The sequence below is a fragment of the Echinops telfairi genome, unplaced genomic scaffold (assembly GCF_000313985.2).
Source record: "Echinops telfairi isolate 266 unplaced genomic scaffold, ASM31398v2 ScPeMD7_7469;HRSCAF=8507_1, whole genome shotgun sequence".
Lineage (NCBI taxonomy): Eukaryota > Metazoa > Chordata > Mammalia > Afrosoricida > Tenrecidae > Echinops > Echinops telfairi.
This window is the reverse complement of record NW_022111373.1, coordinates 30,430,081-30,444,420: the sequence shown is the minus strand read 5'-3', so window position 1 is coordinate 30,444,420 and position 14,340 is coordinate 30,430,081.

Sequence of the window (14,340 nt, the reverse complement as noted above, 5' to 3'; positions counted from 1 at the left end):
TTGGGCTCAATGAACTTCTTATTCTTTGGAATCTGATATTCCAGTTGGATATGAATAGGTAATGGAAAATGCCTGCCATTTGACTTTATAAATGTTTAAGCAACCTTTACTCTTTATGCTTGGACCTGGGTACATTTCAGTCCATTGTTCCCTGACAGATGCCAACTACATACAAAGTTAAATGTAATGTCATATCCAAAACCTTAAAGTGAGATTTCATTTCCCATGGAACAGTGTTAGCCTTGCAATGTAAAACTTTATCTAGAGCATATAATTTTAAAAGTAGTCCTGCTAAACCAACGCATGGAGGAATTACAGTGCTGTTTCAGGGCTCTTTCCAATATATGCATATATATTCATTTGTAAGTCAACATATACTAAGAAGAGTTTTATATATATGTATATATATAGTTATATGTATATACAGAATGATGGAATCTTTGTATATTACCTAATCATTTTATGGCCATGTAGATTTAATGAACAAAATGAAAATTAAATCTCCATTTCGCACCCCAAGATCTCTAGATAAAGCTACTTTTCTAAAAATAGTAGTTTAAGTGTCTATATTTCTTAAGATACTGTGTTAGTCTGGGTAGACTAGAGAAATAAATTTATAGACACTCATATGTGTATGAGAAAGATCTTTCTATACAAGAGCAATTGAATATTGAGAAAACATCCCAGCCCAGCCCAGATCAAGTTCATAAGTCCAATATTAGCCCATATGTCCCATACCAATGTATAAATTCCTCTTCAGACTCATGAAACACATGCAATGACGCCAAATGCAGGAAGATTGCAGGCCATTGGGTGGATAGTCTTGTGGATCTAGTGATGGTGGAAGCATCTCAGCACTGGCAGGGGTCTCCATATAGCTCCTCTGGTGCCTCCAGAGCTCTGGCTCCATCAACCTCTCTATATGTGTCTTCTCAGTAGAGAGTCCCTCAGGGAGTGATCATGTGTCCCACGTCCAGTGGGCTATTTATCTCCTTACCACCTTCAAATAAGGTCATAAAGCTATGATCTGATTGACAGGCTAAATTCTATCCCTTCACTCTTAATCCTCTCAAATTGACAACAGATTAAATAACTGCCACAGCTACATATAAGGAAACCATCTCTTAATTTTTAGACATTATCATTCCTATCATTCTTCATCTTACACGTGAAACCCCAGCACATATAATATCGGCATTCATCATCTAGCCAAAACCTTCACCTCTTTTTAAAATCATGAAATTTGAGATTCTCAACATTTTCTGTGCCCGCTCCCCAAATAACGAAATAAAAATGAGGTATGGAATTAATAGACCCAGCAGAAACCTGATTTCTTCCTACCACACTGGACATCTAGATGCCATTTGGATTGGGTCTGGAAGACGGGGAAATAGAGGTGTTTTGTAGAATGGAATCTCTTAACAGTAGAGTAGGAGGGAGAGTGAGACCATGACGAGGCTGGTTGTACACTGCAATGGACCTCCTGTTCCCTTGGTGGTGGTATTTGGTAGTTTGTAAGCCAACATATACAGGAAGAGTTAGTTAAAAGAGCTATGAAAGCTGTTTTATTGGAAGGTGGCTTCATGGGAAAGAGCAATGTCAGAAGCAGCGGCCCCAACCTGAGCCTGGCCACCAGTGTGCTCTCCGTGCCTGCTCCACTGGTGTGCGGCGAGTCTTTCTGGGTGCTGCAAGCTTGGAGAATCACTGGTAGGGGAGGGCACAGCAAAGTGGGGAGATTAGTATATCTTAATTCACTTGTTCTATGATGAACTGAAAATTGCATCCTTAATCATTTAAAAATATTCAAGTTTATTCTACTTTTGCAACTCTTATTGGCATACTTCAGCTGCAATCATGATTTAGATTATACCCTTGTCTCCAGTGAAACATAAAAGGCATGAATTGCTTAAATATCAGTTCTTGGACTCGAAAAATAATTTGTATTTCACTGCTACAACCTTTCAGAACATAAAGTCATTCATAATAAAATCATTAAAAAAAAGTACAGAAATATATGCACAATCGACTTAAGGATTTTTTCTTTGGGACTTGTCAGTGGTATGTAAAATCAAAGTATCTGGAATTGCAAGAGATTCTCTAATAAATACAAGAACAGATTTGTATTTCTGGATCAGTTTGTGTTTCGTAAGGAAGACCCTCCTCTCCTCGCAGTGAGATGAGAGTTATGCTTATTGAATCACTCATTTCAAGCAGTGATGGGAAAATCAGATTTGCTCACAGAGAAAAGGAATGGCCGCACGAAGACAGGAAGGCAGTTCGCCATCCCAGGGGAACAGTAGCAATGGTGAACATTGATGGAAAGTCAAGGATAAAAGATTATCATCAAATACAGGTTTTAAATATTTATGGGCCTGAATGGTTTTCCTTTTATCCTGTGCTGACTTACATGTGGATGTGTATTTGAGCAGGTGGTGGGTAGAAATTGAGTAGAGGAAGGGACAATAAAAGGATACGATGTTTCCAGGGATATAACCACATCGTTTGCCAATAATAATCATTTTGTCTTTTGTCTTTTTGAAACAGGAATTTAGTTTAGGCTCCATTTGAATTCTATCTGACAATTAGCCAGCTATATGGCAGTTTTACCCTCTGGCACAGTGTTTGAAAGTAAGTTATAACTCTCCTAGCTGGCCCCAGCAGGACTGGGGTTTAGGAACTACACTGCTAACTGAAACGTCCCTCTCTGAGGGAGAAAGAGGAAGGTGCCTGCTCCTATAAAGATTTACAGTCTCAGAAAACCTATATAGGACAGAGCACAAATTCTTCTGTAGGTTTCTTAGACTGTTAATCTTTACGGAAAAGCTTCATCTTTTTTTTTTTTTTCTTCTGCCAAATGGCTAATGGCTTCAGCATGGTCCCTTGTGGTTAGCAGCCCCAGGCGTAATCCACCATGCCCCCAGGTAAGCTATGAGTCGGGGCTGACTCCATGCCAGTGAGTTTGGTTTGGGTTTTGGTATGAGTCAGAATCGACGAGATGGCCGTGGTTTTTAAAAGCCAGCTTCGGGAGGGGTGGTTCTATCTTTAGGCAACTTACCTGGGCATGCCCTTAATGAATTGCAGATGTGCAGTCACCTGGCAGTTGGGTACAAGTTCCTCAGTCATGATTATAAGTAGCTCTGATGAGCACATCCTGGCACTTTACCAAGTCCATGGTTCCACAGCCAATACAGGTGAGGGACCTGTTCCTCCTCATGATTCTCTGACATCTTCTTTGTTTTCCATCATCTATAATTAGCTCACTCAACTGACACTTGTCTGTCAGTTTGTCGTTCTGTGTTGGCTTGTGTGTCGCGATGCTGAAAGCTGTTTCACTGGTATTTCTAACACCAGCAGGGTCACCCAAAGTGAACGGGTTTCCACAGAGCTTCCAGACTAAGATCAGACTACGAAGAAGGCCTCGCCTGTCCACCTCAGAGGAATTGGCCCCTGAAAACTCTGAGGACAGCATTGAAACATCGTCAGGTATTGAAAAAATCATGAGTAGCCGCAGAGCATTGTCAGATTGTGCCAGAAGATGAGCCCTTATGTCAGAAAGCACTCAAAATATTACTGAGGAAGAGCTGCCTCCTCAAAGTCAAGTCTACCATAATGAGGGGGGTAGCATAAAGCATGCATGAGGAAAGACAGAAACAGTTCCACCAACCAATTAATGATTAGATGTTGGACTGTATGAAGTATGAATCTGGGAAAATTTGAAGTCTTCAAAAAAATGCAATGGAATGCATGATGATCAATATTCTCTCCATTAGTGAGCAGAAATAGACAGGTATTAGCTATTTTGAACCAGAAAATAATATGGTTTACTATACTGGAAATTAACCAATGAAGAGGAATGGCATTGCAGGCATTGTCAAAAAGGACAATCACGGTCTACTTGGAGGTGCAAAGCTGTCTGTGATAGGATAATATCAGCACACAAGGAAATCCATCCACATATTATTTAAATGTATGGACCAACCTCTAAATCTAGTGATGAAGAAATTAAAGAATTCTACTATCTTCAGTTTGAAATTGATCAAACATGTAATCAAGATGTATTGGTAATTATTAGCTATTGGAATGCAAACGTAAATGAAGAAGGAACCAAAATAGGAATATTCATAAACATACAAGTATCACTGGTTTTACTTCTCTAGAGACTCCAGCCTAACATATTTGGTACCAGATGATTCTGGAAAAACAAAATCATAAAGATGAGTTTTCTAGAATGATTCTCAGCATTACTTAGGTCGAAGGGCACTGAGAACTCCACCTTTCTCTGTCACGTTTGTAACCATTGTTAAAGAAGGCTCTGTTTATCCATGACATGAAGTGGCAAAGCTAATATCCCCAACAGCACCAGTGGTAAATGAAGTGCTGATGAGAAGGTAGGCTCTATGTTGTCATGTGCTTGATGTCTTTCTACAGTTTGTCAGGGTGACAATTATAGAGAAACTGATTGGTTGTTACTACTTAGACAAACTGGTACAGAAAAGAGATGAACTCCCAGCTGTGGAAATGAAACAAACAAACAAACAAACAAACAAACAAACACCCAAACTTACTGCCATCAAGTCGACTTATGGTGACTATAAAGGACAGGGTAGAACTGCCTCTTTGAGTTTATGAGACTATAACTGTTTATTGTAGTAGAAAGCCTGATCTTTCTCCCAAGGAGTGGCTGATGGTTTTGAACTGCTGACCTTGTGGATCTCAGCCTAATGCAGAAGTAATACACTACCAGGGACCCTAAGCCCAGCTCAAAAAACCATGAAAGAAATCTTCTAGTAACAGAATTAATATTGATGAAAACAAAACCCAGAGTATTATCATATGAGTAGTGAATTACAGTGCCAGCTTAATTCTGAACCTAGAAGTATGTCTGATATTAAAGTTAAAGAACTGAATGGAAATAAACAGAACCCTGAAATTTGGGATGGGGACATGTGGGTTGATAATCCAGAGATGGAGACATTGAGACATAGATTCCATTGAGATAGACACTCCAATCATCAGCACCAACTCTTCAATCTGAGGAGATTAGAGGACATTACAGTAAAACCATTATCTGTCCCCCCCCACCCCCACACTTAAGGAGATTAGCCAAATATGTATGCTGATTTGGCAGTAAGGATTGCATCTAGAGCATTTCCTAGGTAGATGCCTTTCAAGATAATGCTACAGGTTCCTATGAAACACCTTCCCCACCCATTATTGCCTCTCGACCTATAAGTAGACTTGCGTTACAGTGAGTTCCCAGATGGTGATCCAGGAAGTGCACTATACTCCTAAAGAACTGTTAGAATTTTTTAATATTTATAGACAGAAACCTGGAGAATATGTGTGTGAGTTGTTATTAAGGTATGGGATAATGGTGCAAAGAACATAAGCTTGGGCTGGTCGGAGCTTATCAATATGGGCCCACTAAGCACAGATTCGTCATTCAATATTTCTGCTTGAGAGATTAAGAGAGGATTTAATAGTCTATGTAGTGGGTTTGCTGAAGCATGGGTTTTGAGATGACCTATCTTAAGTCAAGTTGAAGTACCAGACCTTCCTTGGTGTCTAAAGGCTTTGGAAAATTGTCATGTTAGATTGGATTTATCAGGGAAAACCCCATAACTTCACAAAGGGTGTGTGCCCTGAGGACACACCTTTTACCAAAATAGTAAGATATAAATTTGCGAAAGTTGGCCTGCATCTCTGTAGATTCCTTTGATTACTATTTTATATCAGTCACTGTAAGGGTAGGGGCCAAGGGGCAACACTCTATCATCAGAGACAAGGTTGGCATGTTTACCATAATAGAAGAGTCAAGGTAGTAATCATAATAGCTTAATACAGATGGATCTGAGTGTCCCTAGGAGTGAAATAGATGGGAAGCCTACTAAATATTAACTGTACCTATACAAGCAGAGAAAATCTGCTTGAAAATCAGGTGAACGACAGTCTAAATCAAATCACCAGAACAGAATCACGACCCATCAATCAATTCCCAGACTCCCAGTTTACAGACTCACAACTCCTTGAATGGGAATTGATTGAGGGATCATGATTTTATTCCAGAGTGTGGGAAGAGAGTGTGGGAATTGATCTAGGGGTCAAGGGAAGCTGAGTCCCTTGGAGGAAAGACCCCACGACACCACCAAAGGTAATTAATACTGTTAGTCTTTCCCAAAGCGATCTGCAGCCTTTCTCCCGCTCCAGTCTGGCTTTCAAGGACCACCAGAGCAGGTTTCCTTCCATTGGAAAGGGCAGAAATATGCGTTTACAACTCTCCATCAGGATTTTGTCAACTCTCTAGCATTATGCCACAATTTAGTCTGCAGGGACCTTGATCAGCTTTTCCTGCAGCAGATGCCACACTGGTCCATTGATGGCATTAAGCTGATTAGACCTAGTAAGGGTGAAATATCAATGACTTTAGATTTAATGGTAAAATACCTGCATGCTAGAGGGTGGAGTCTTAATCCAACAAAAACTGAGATGCCTTCCACCTCAGTGAAATTTCTTGGGGTCTAGTGGTATGGGATATCTTGAGATATCCCAACTAATGTAAAAGATAAGTTATTGCATATGGCCTCTCCCATAAATCAAAAAAGAGGCCTAACACCTGGTGGGCCTCTTTGGATTTTGGAGGTACATATTCCTCATTTGGGTGTGCTCTGCCAGCCTATGTATCAAGTAATTTACAAAGCGTCCAGCTTTGAGCAGGGCCTAGAACAAGAGAAGAGTCTGCAAAGGTTCAGGATGTTGTAGGAGTTGCTGGACCACTTGGGCCATATGATTCAGCTGACCCAATGGTGCTTGAGGTGTCAGGCAGAGATGCAGGTGGGAGTCTTTGGTAGGCCCTATTTGTGAGTCACAGCACAGACCCTAAGGATTTTGGAGCAAAGCTCGGTCACCCTAAGCAGATAACTACTCTATTGAAAAACAGCTTTTGACTGGTGACTGGGCTTTAGTAGAGACTGGATGCTTCAACATGGGCCACTAAGTCGCCAGGAGGCCTGAGCTGCCTATCATGAACTGGGTGTTATCTGATTCACAGAGCTTTAAAGTTGGACATGCATAATGGCACTCCACAATTAAGTGGTAGTGGTATATACAATATACAAATGGTAGTGGTATACACAATTAAATGGTAGTGGTATATACAATATCTAGCTGGAGCAGAACCTGAAGGTCCTGCAGGATATACAGGTATCTTTGGAAAGCGGGCAGATGCAGCATTACAGCCCCTCTCTGAGACATCCTTGAAGGACGGTGGCGAAGGGAAATACTTCCAATGTGCAGAACTTTGAGTGTCACACATACCTGTTCAGTTTTCTTGAAAGGAGAAATGGGCAAATGTGCAACTGTATATTGATTCATGGGCTGTGGCCAAGGACTTGGCTGGATAGTCATGGACTTGGAAGGAACATGATTGACAAAAAGGAGTGGGGGGAGAAGTGTTTGGATAGATCTCTCTGAATGGGTCAAAAAATGAAGATCTTTGTGTCTCATGTTGAGAACCCCTGGTTTAGAAGAAGCAGAACTAGAATTAAGATCAAACAGGAAAAGCAAAGAGAAGAGAACAAAAGGAAAGAAAACTGGGAGAGGAAGGAACGGGAAAGAAAAAAGGAGAGGTACTGCTTAGTTGGAGACAGGTCTGTGGGATGGAGCAGCACGTGGGAGGAAGTAGAGTTAAGAAAAAGACTAGGAAACGCACATGGAAACAACATACAAAGGACCCAGAGAGTGAGTGGGGGTGTGCTGGCCTATTTAAACATGAGGCCGCAGAGGGTGTGCTCAGACTCCTGGTAGAGGACAGTGAGAGGAGGTCCGAGTAAGAAGAAAAGGCAAAAGTACTGTAATTGGCAGCAGTGGTGGAAGCAGCCATTAAGAGGGGGTGGGGGTGGTGGCAAACAGAAGGATTTCTCCCAAGTTGTCTCCCCCAAATATATGTCAAACTCAGCTGTTTGCCAATGACTATACACATAGAGGTCATCAGAAGTAGGTCAGGGGTTATTCTCCCTAAGGGTTATCAGCCATCTAGAGCAAGCAGTCACCACTGTTTATCCCATAACAAGTAAGGCCCACTCCCTTTTGATAAGGATAGCAGTTGTCTGTTTCCTTGTAGGAGACCCCAGAGAGGTCAAACCCACCCAAGGATGAGCAAGGTTAGGCTGCCATCACGAATCTAGGGTCCACCTATCTTGTCACATGTATACCCCTAGACCTTCCCATTCCTATGGGCACACCCCTGGCTCATCCCCTTCCTGTCACGCTTATGCCTATCATACATCCCCTTCCTATGATGTGTATGCCTATTGTACTGCCCCTTCCTGTGACGTGTGGTTACCTGTAACCATGCCCCCCGAAGGAGATATAACCTTGGTTAGCAACAAAGGGGTGCTTTCCTGCTCTCGCTCCCGGGGCTTTCCCTATGAGGACCACCAAGCGGGGCTCAGGTGAGCATGCTGCTATGAATTGTGTCTGACTCCAATAATTCAATCTCTCTTCTATCTCTCATGCTCTCTATGACTTTACTATAATCTTTACTTATTATCGCTGTACAATTGCGCCTACTGGAACCTATGATGATTTGTTGGGGGCCCTCCACTCCCTGCAGGGGGGGATGGGGAAGTGGGGGGTGGGCGGGGGTGTGGGACCAGTCATGGTAGTGAAGGGAACTGTGTTTCCCTGCTAAGGGCCTGGTGGGCACCCTGAGCCAAGCAGTCAGCATCCACCCCTGGTTTAGAACAATTTATGTCCCTGTACAATACTTCACTTCATCAATAACTTTAAATTAGCATTCAGTTCTTCATCATTGCAAATATGCTAAAGTCAATGTTCTTTTATTCTTTCGAAAGTTCCCTTTCTAAAATTGCCAGATTAATGCTCTCAGAAGATTTTTGATAAAAAGAGGTTGTGCCAATAAACACTCTCCCCAACCAAGTATTACACTGATCATTTTTTCTCATACTCTCTCCAAAGTAGCTAGCTGATCAGTGTTTTTAATTTTAACATAATTGCTTTAATGTGCATTTTTATAATGTTGCTTAATATATGCTCATCAGTCATATGTGTCTACCTGTGCTAAATCATTGAGTTCCTTTACCCCTTTTAATATCGAGTTAATTAAATCTTGCAGTTTTCATTTGCAAGAATTATTTCTGTGAGCACTGACCGTGGTCTTTATTGACATTTCTGGTCGGTCTGTTCTTTGGCTTTTGTTTTTATTTATTGCACTGTTTTTGCCCGTTACTGTTGTTAAGTCTGTTGAGTTAGTTCAACTCATAGTGCACAACAAAGGAAGCTAGCTGGAAAGGAAATGAAACCCACGCCATCGCACAATCGTTATGTTTCTATCAGTCCATCTTATTGAGAATCTTCCTCTTTTTGCTGATCCTTTAACTGTGCCAAGCTTGAAGTCCTTTCCCAGGCACTGGTCTCTCCTGATAAAATGTCCAAAGTACATGAGACAAAAATCTCCCCATCTTTGCTTGGAAGGGGCATTCTGGCTGTATTTCTTCAGAGATAGATAAATTCATTCCCCTGGCAGTCCATGGTATATTCAACATCCTCACCAATATCGTAATTTAGATCCAGCAATTCTGCTCCCGGATTCCTTCTCCCTGTCTAGGTTTTGCATGCCTCTGCTATTGTTGCTGCATGTCACCCAGCGGTTTCTACTCGGATTCCTTCTCCCTGTCTAGGTTTTGCATGCCTGTGCTATTGTTGCTGCGTGTCACCCAGCTGTTTCTACTCGGATTCCTTCTCCCTGTCTAGGTTTTGCATGCCTGTGCTATTGTTGCTGCGTGTCACCCAGCGTTTCTACTGGTGGTGCAGTCCTGTACATCAGAATGAGTCACTGGTGCAGTTGTTAGGTTCCAGATCAGTGTTGTAACTGCATCATTCCAGCCCATTGAGGGTGTTCCTCTTTTCTGCTACCCTTCTGTTTTACCAAGCTTGATGTCCTTTTCCAGAGACCGATCTCTCCTGATAACATGTTCAAAATATGTGACACAAGGTCTGACGATCTTCCTTTCTGAGGACACTTGCTGTTCTTCATCCAGGACAGAGCTACTCGTGCTCTGGTAGGCACGGTGTACTCGATATTCTTTGAAAACACCAAACATGAAAACAACTGTTCTTCTTTGGTTCAGCTTCCACGTGCATGGGAGGCAACTGAGAACACCATGGCTTGGGTCAGACATAACTTAGTCCTCAAAGTGACATTTTAGCTCTTTAACACTTTAAAGATTTTTTTGCAGCAAATCTGCCTAATATGCACTTCTATTTCTTGAACGTGATAGTGGATCCAAGTGCATTTTTTGTACAACGTCTATCTTTCTCTAGTTTATCATGATGTTTATTGGTCAAGTTATGAGAATCTTTGTCTTAACATTGAGTTCCAGTCCACACTGAAGGCTGTAGTCTGCTCTTTATCAGCAGGTGCTTCAAGTTCTCTTTGCTTGAGCAGCAGCAAGGTTGTGTTATAGTCCTGTTGCAGGCTGTTAAGGACCCTTCCTCCAATCTAAACGCTGTTTTCTTCTTCATAGAGTCCAGCGTCTCGGACTATTTGCTCAGCCTGCAGATTGAATAAGTATGGTGAAAAGACACAAGCTTGTCACACATATTTCCTGATTTTGAACTGTTCAGTGTTCCCTTGTCCTGTTCAATGACCGCTCTTGGTCTACGACAGATTCTGCAGGAACACAGTTCTTCTGGAATTCCCACAAAGTTGAATGCCTCTGCACAGCTAAAAAAATACAAGTATTCATTTTTTCTGGTATGCTTTGCTTTCAGTTAAGATCCATTTGATGTCTGCAATTATATCCCTCTTTCCATTTCCTCTTCTAAATCTGGCTTGAGTTTCAGTAGTTCTCTGTGAATGTATGCCTACAGCTGTTTTAAAAGTCATCAAACTTATTTACGTGTGACAGTGATATTTTTCAATTTTTTCTGTATTCTGTTCGGTCAACTGTGTTAGGAAGGGTTCTCTAGAGAAACAAAACCAGGACACACACATATATATGGATATATATGGATAGATAGATGGGTTTATATAGCGAGAAGGAATATGCCAGCTAATTAGTCCACACAGCAGTACAGAGGGCTCAGTTCAACTCACTTTCGTGGAACAGTTAATATACTGAAGGTCCTTTAACTTACACAGGCTGCCATCCAAGGTCAAGGAAGCGGACAGCAGAATCTGCCCTCAGGCAAGACAGGCAAAGTCACTGCAGGCAGCAGACAGCAGGGTGGGGCAGCAATAATCAGTAGAGTGGGAGCTCAGTAAAGCCGGATGGAGGGCTCGATATGTACTCACAGCAAAGCGATGTACTCACTCACAGGTTGGCAAAGCAGGTCTCGATGGAACCTCAGCAATACAGGGCAAGGTGACATGTGGCTCAGTCCACATTAGCACAGCACACGATTGAGGCAAAGGAGTAAGTGTTGGTCTGATTACCAGGGAGAAAGAGAGAAGGGTGGGGGTTGTCTTGGAAAGCCATTTATCTCATCACCCTCCAATCAATATGCGACCTGATTAAACTCGGCTTACACGTTCCGATATAGGTCTAGTTGGCACAATAAACCTATCACATCATCTTTCTTTGAAATGGATGCCGACACAAATCTTTTCCAATTGGTTTGGCAGGTAGCTTCCTTTTGAATTTTTGACCTAACCTAGTGAGTGCTTTCAGCATTCTATCAGTGGAATATATAACATTTCAACTGGTATTCCATCAATTCCTTGAATTTTATTTTCTGTGGATGTCTTCAATGCAGCTTAGACTTCTTTCTTCAATACCATTGGTTCTTGATTATATGGTACCTCTTGAACTGTTTGAATGTTGACCAATTCTTTTTTATACAGTGACTGCATTTCTTGTCTTTGGATATTTCCTGCACCGTTTACTACTGCTACTTAAGACTTGAATTTTTTATTCAGTTCTTTCAGCTAGAAAACTTCTTCCCTAACCCATGGGTAGAGACTCACTCAGCACATCTTTTCCTTTGTTTAGATTTAGGAAGTAATTCTCTGAGTTTTATTTAGGCAGGTGCTGTAGCCAGCTGCTCTGTATCTATGAGGCAGAGGGGGGACTGCCTGACACAGCTGTCAGAGACAATTTTTCAGTTAATTACTCTAAATACTGCCCCTCCGCCTGCCTGGCGTCTGCTCTTGCCAATTCTGAGCCTAGAGTTTTCCTAGTAGAAATGACCTCTGCTAATACCTTACTCTGTGCTTATATTGAATTTGGGTTTTCTCTGCTCTTGCTTATCTGTCATTATGATCTATCTGCTTTTTATCTTCCAGAAGGCCATCAATATTTCTGGTCACAGTATTTCTGCTATGGCTTATCCTTATTAGTGTGGATTTAATGCCATTTAAAGCAGTTTTATATATGTGTGTGTAAGGAATGAAGGAGTATCTAAATCAGAAATCTGAATTTTTAAAAAAGTTGTATTTTCTAGCATGATACTTTTCCTACATAGCAAGTACCTGAATTTCATGTACTACATATATAACTGAACTTCTCTTTGAAATTCTTTTTTATTTCTAATGCTTTTATTGGTTACTTTGTGGCTTAGGAGTTGCTTTCATTAATCTTGTCATTTTGATTAGAAAATACATGCCTTTCTCCTCGGGTACAATTTCTACTGTAATTGCTTTCACTCATCTACTCTGTTGTCCCTTTCTATATTAAAAAGTTATATAAAATGTAACTTACATTTTGTCTTCTATTGTATCATCACTTAAAAAAATAATATTCTGAGTTCTTGATATACAGTAGATACTTATTGAAAAACAGTATTCTTGTAATTGTTGCCACTACAGCTCTTCCAAAAAGTAGAAGTTCATGCGGAATCTTGGCCACGGTAAATACTTTTCAACTAATGAATTGGTAATATGAAACTGCTGAAGTACTGGTATTTTCTTTATTCTTTTCCCCTTTGTCTTTACCATATTTATGTAGTATTCTGAAAAGGAAATCAAGAGGGGACTTATATTTAAATGGTTGCTTAAAATGAATTTTCCAAAGAGAGAAAAGGCAGCACAGAACCACTGTTAATGTTTCTCTTATAGACCACATTCTTTGTCTATGAAATGCTTTCTTGAAGAACTAGATGTTCTTGAAAGGGCATTGTTTCATATTAAGGACAAAGGCGGAGTGGCTAAGCAGTCTGGATATTTCTTTTCATTATACCGAGGAGGGCGTTTTCAGGTATTCAAGTTTCATACGTTCAGAATGTCCTTGCATGCTTTTTCCATTACTGACCTGACTCTCTTATATGTGACCTCTCCAAATCGTCCCAAGTTGACAATTTCATTATCATCCAGAAAACCACACCTTTTCCAAAGAGTCTTTTATGCCTTATTGTGTTCTGGTGTGGTGTTGAACTGGATAGGCATGGGATGAGCATGGTTGTTCATCTCGGATAGTCTCAGAGAATTCACAGTGACACAAGTTGTAGCCCATGAGTGAGAGTGAGTGTCTGTCTTTTCAATCTACTCAATTCTAAATCATTTTCTCTACTAGGGAATATACTAGTCAGGGTTCAGTTAGGAAAGAATTATGACAAAACATATTTTAACAGAGCAAAGTAATATGAAGAATTGGTTCTGGAAAAGTGAAAGGAAATAGGGGGTTACTTGGTAACACAATTAGGCTGCTACCCACAAAGTCAGTGGTATAAACCCATCATCCACCCCACAGGAGAAAGATGAGGCTGCCTGCTCTTTTAAAGATTGATAGTCTGGGAAACCCTATAAAGGTTTGATGTGAGTTAGAATCGACTGTGGGTGATTGTAGGTATTGTAGAGATAAAAACCTCAGGAAGCAGCAGGTATCCCATGGGTTGGAGAGCAAACAGGAAGAAGGTGGGTTTGATGAAAACCCTAAGGTTGGCAGCAGGGGTCCTCCAGAGGCAGAGACAGACTGTGAAGGGAAGGTGCTACTTGTTGATGGTGTCTCTGAGGGAATACAGTGAGGCTGGTTCTGGGTCTGTGGAAACAAAACTGAAACTGGGACCCACTGCTAATAAAATTCACTGCCAATGCTGCTATCATGAACCATTATGGGAACTATTATGACAAGAACAACAAACAGAAAGGGGATAGTCCTTTGCTTCTCCTCCTGCAATTTGACTCACATTAGCAGAACCTAACAAGAAACATCTGGCAAAGAAGAAATGTTTACAGCATCTCATTCACAGCAGCATAAAGCTGAGCATAGTAATGAGGGTTTGGAGAAGAAAGACAAGTTAATATCTAGTACAGGGAAAGTCACTGAAGATTAGATAAAAATTGGGCATATATACAAAAGTAAACATTTGTATTTACAGAGACAT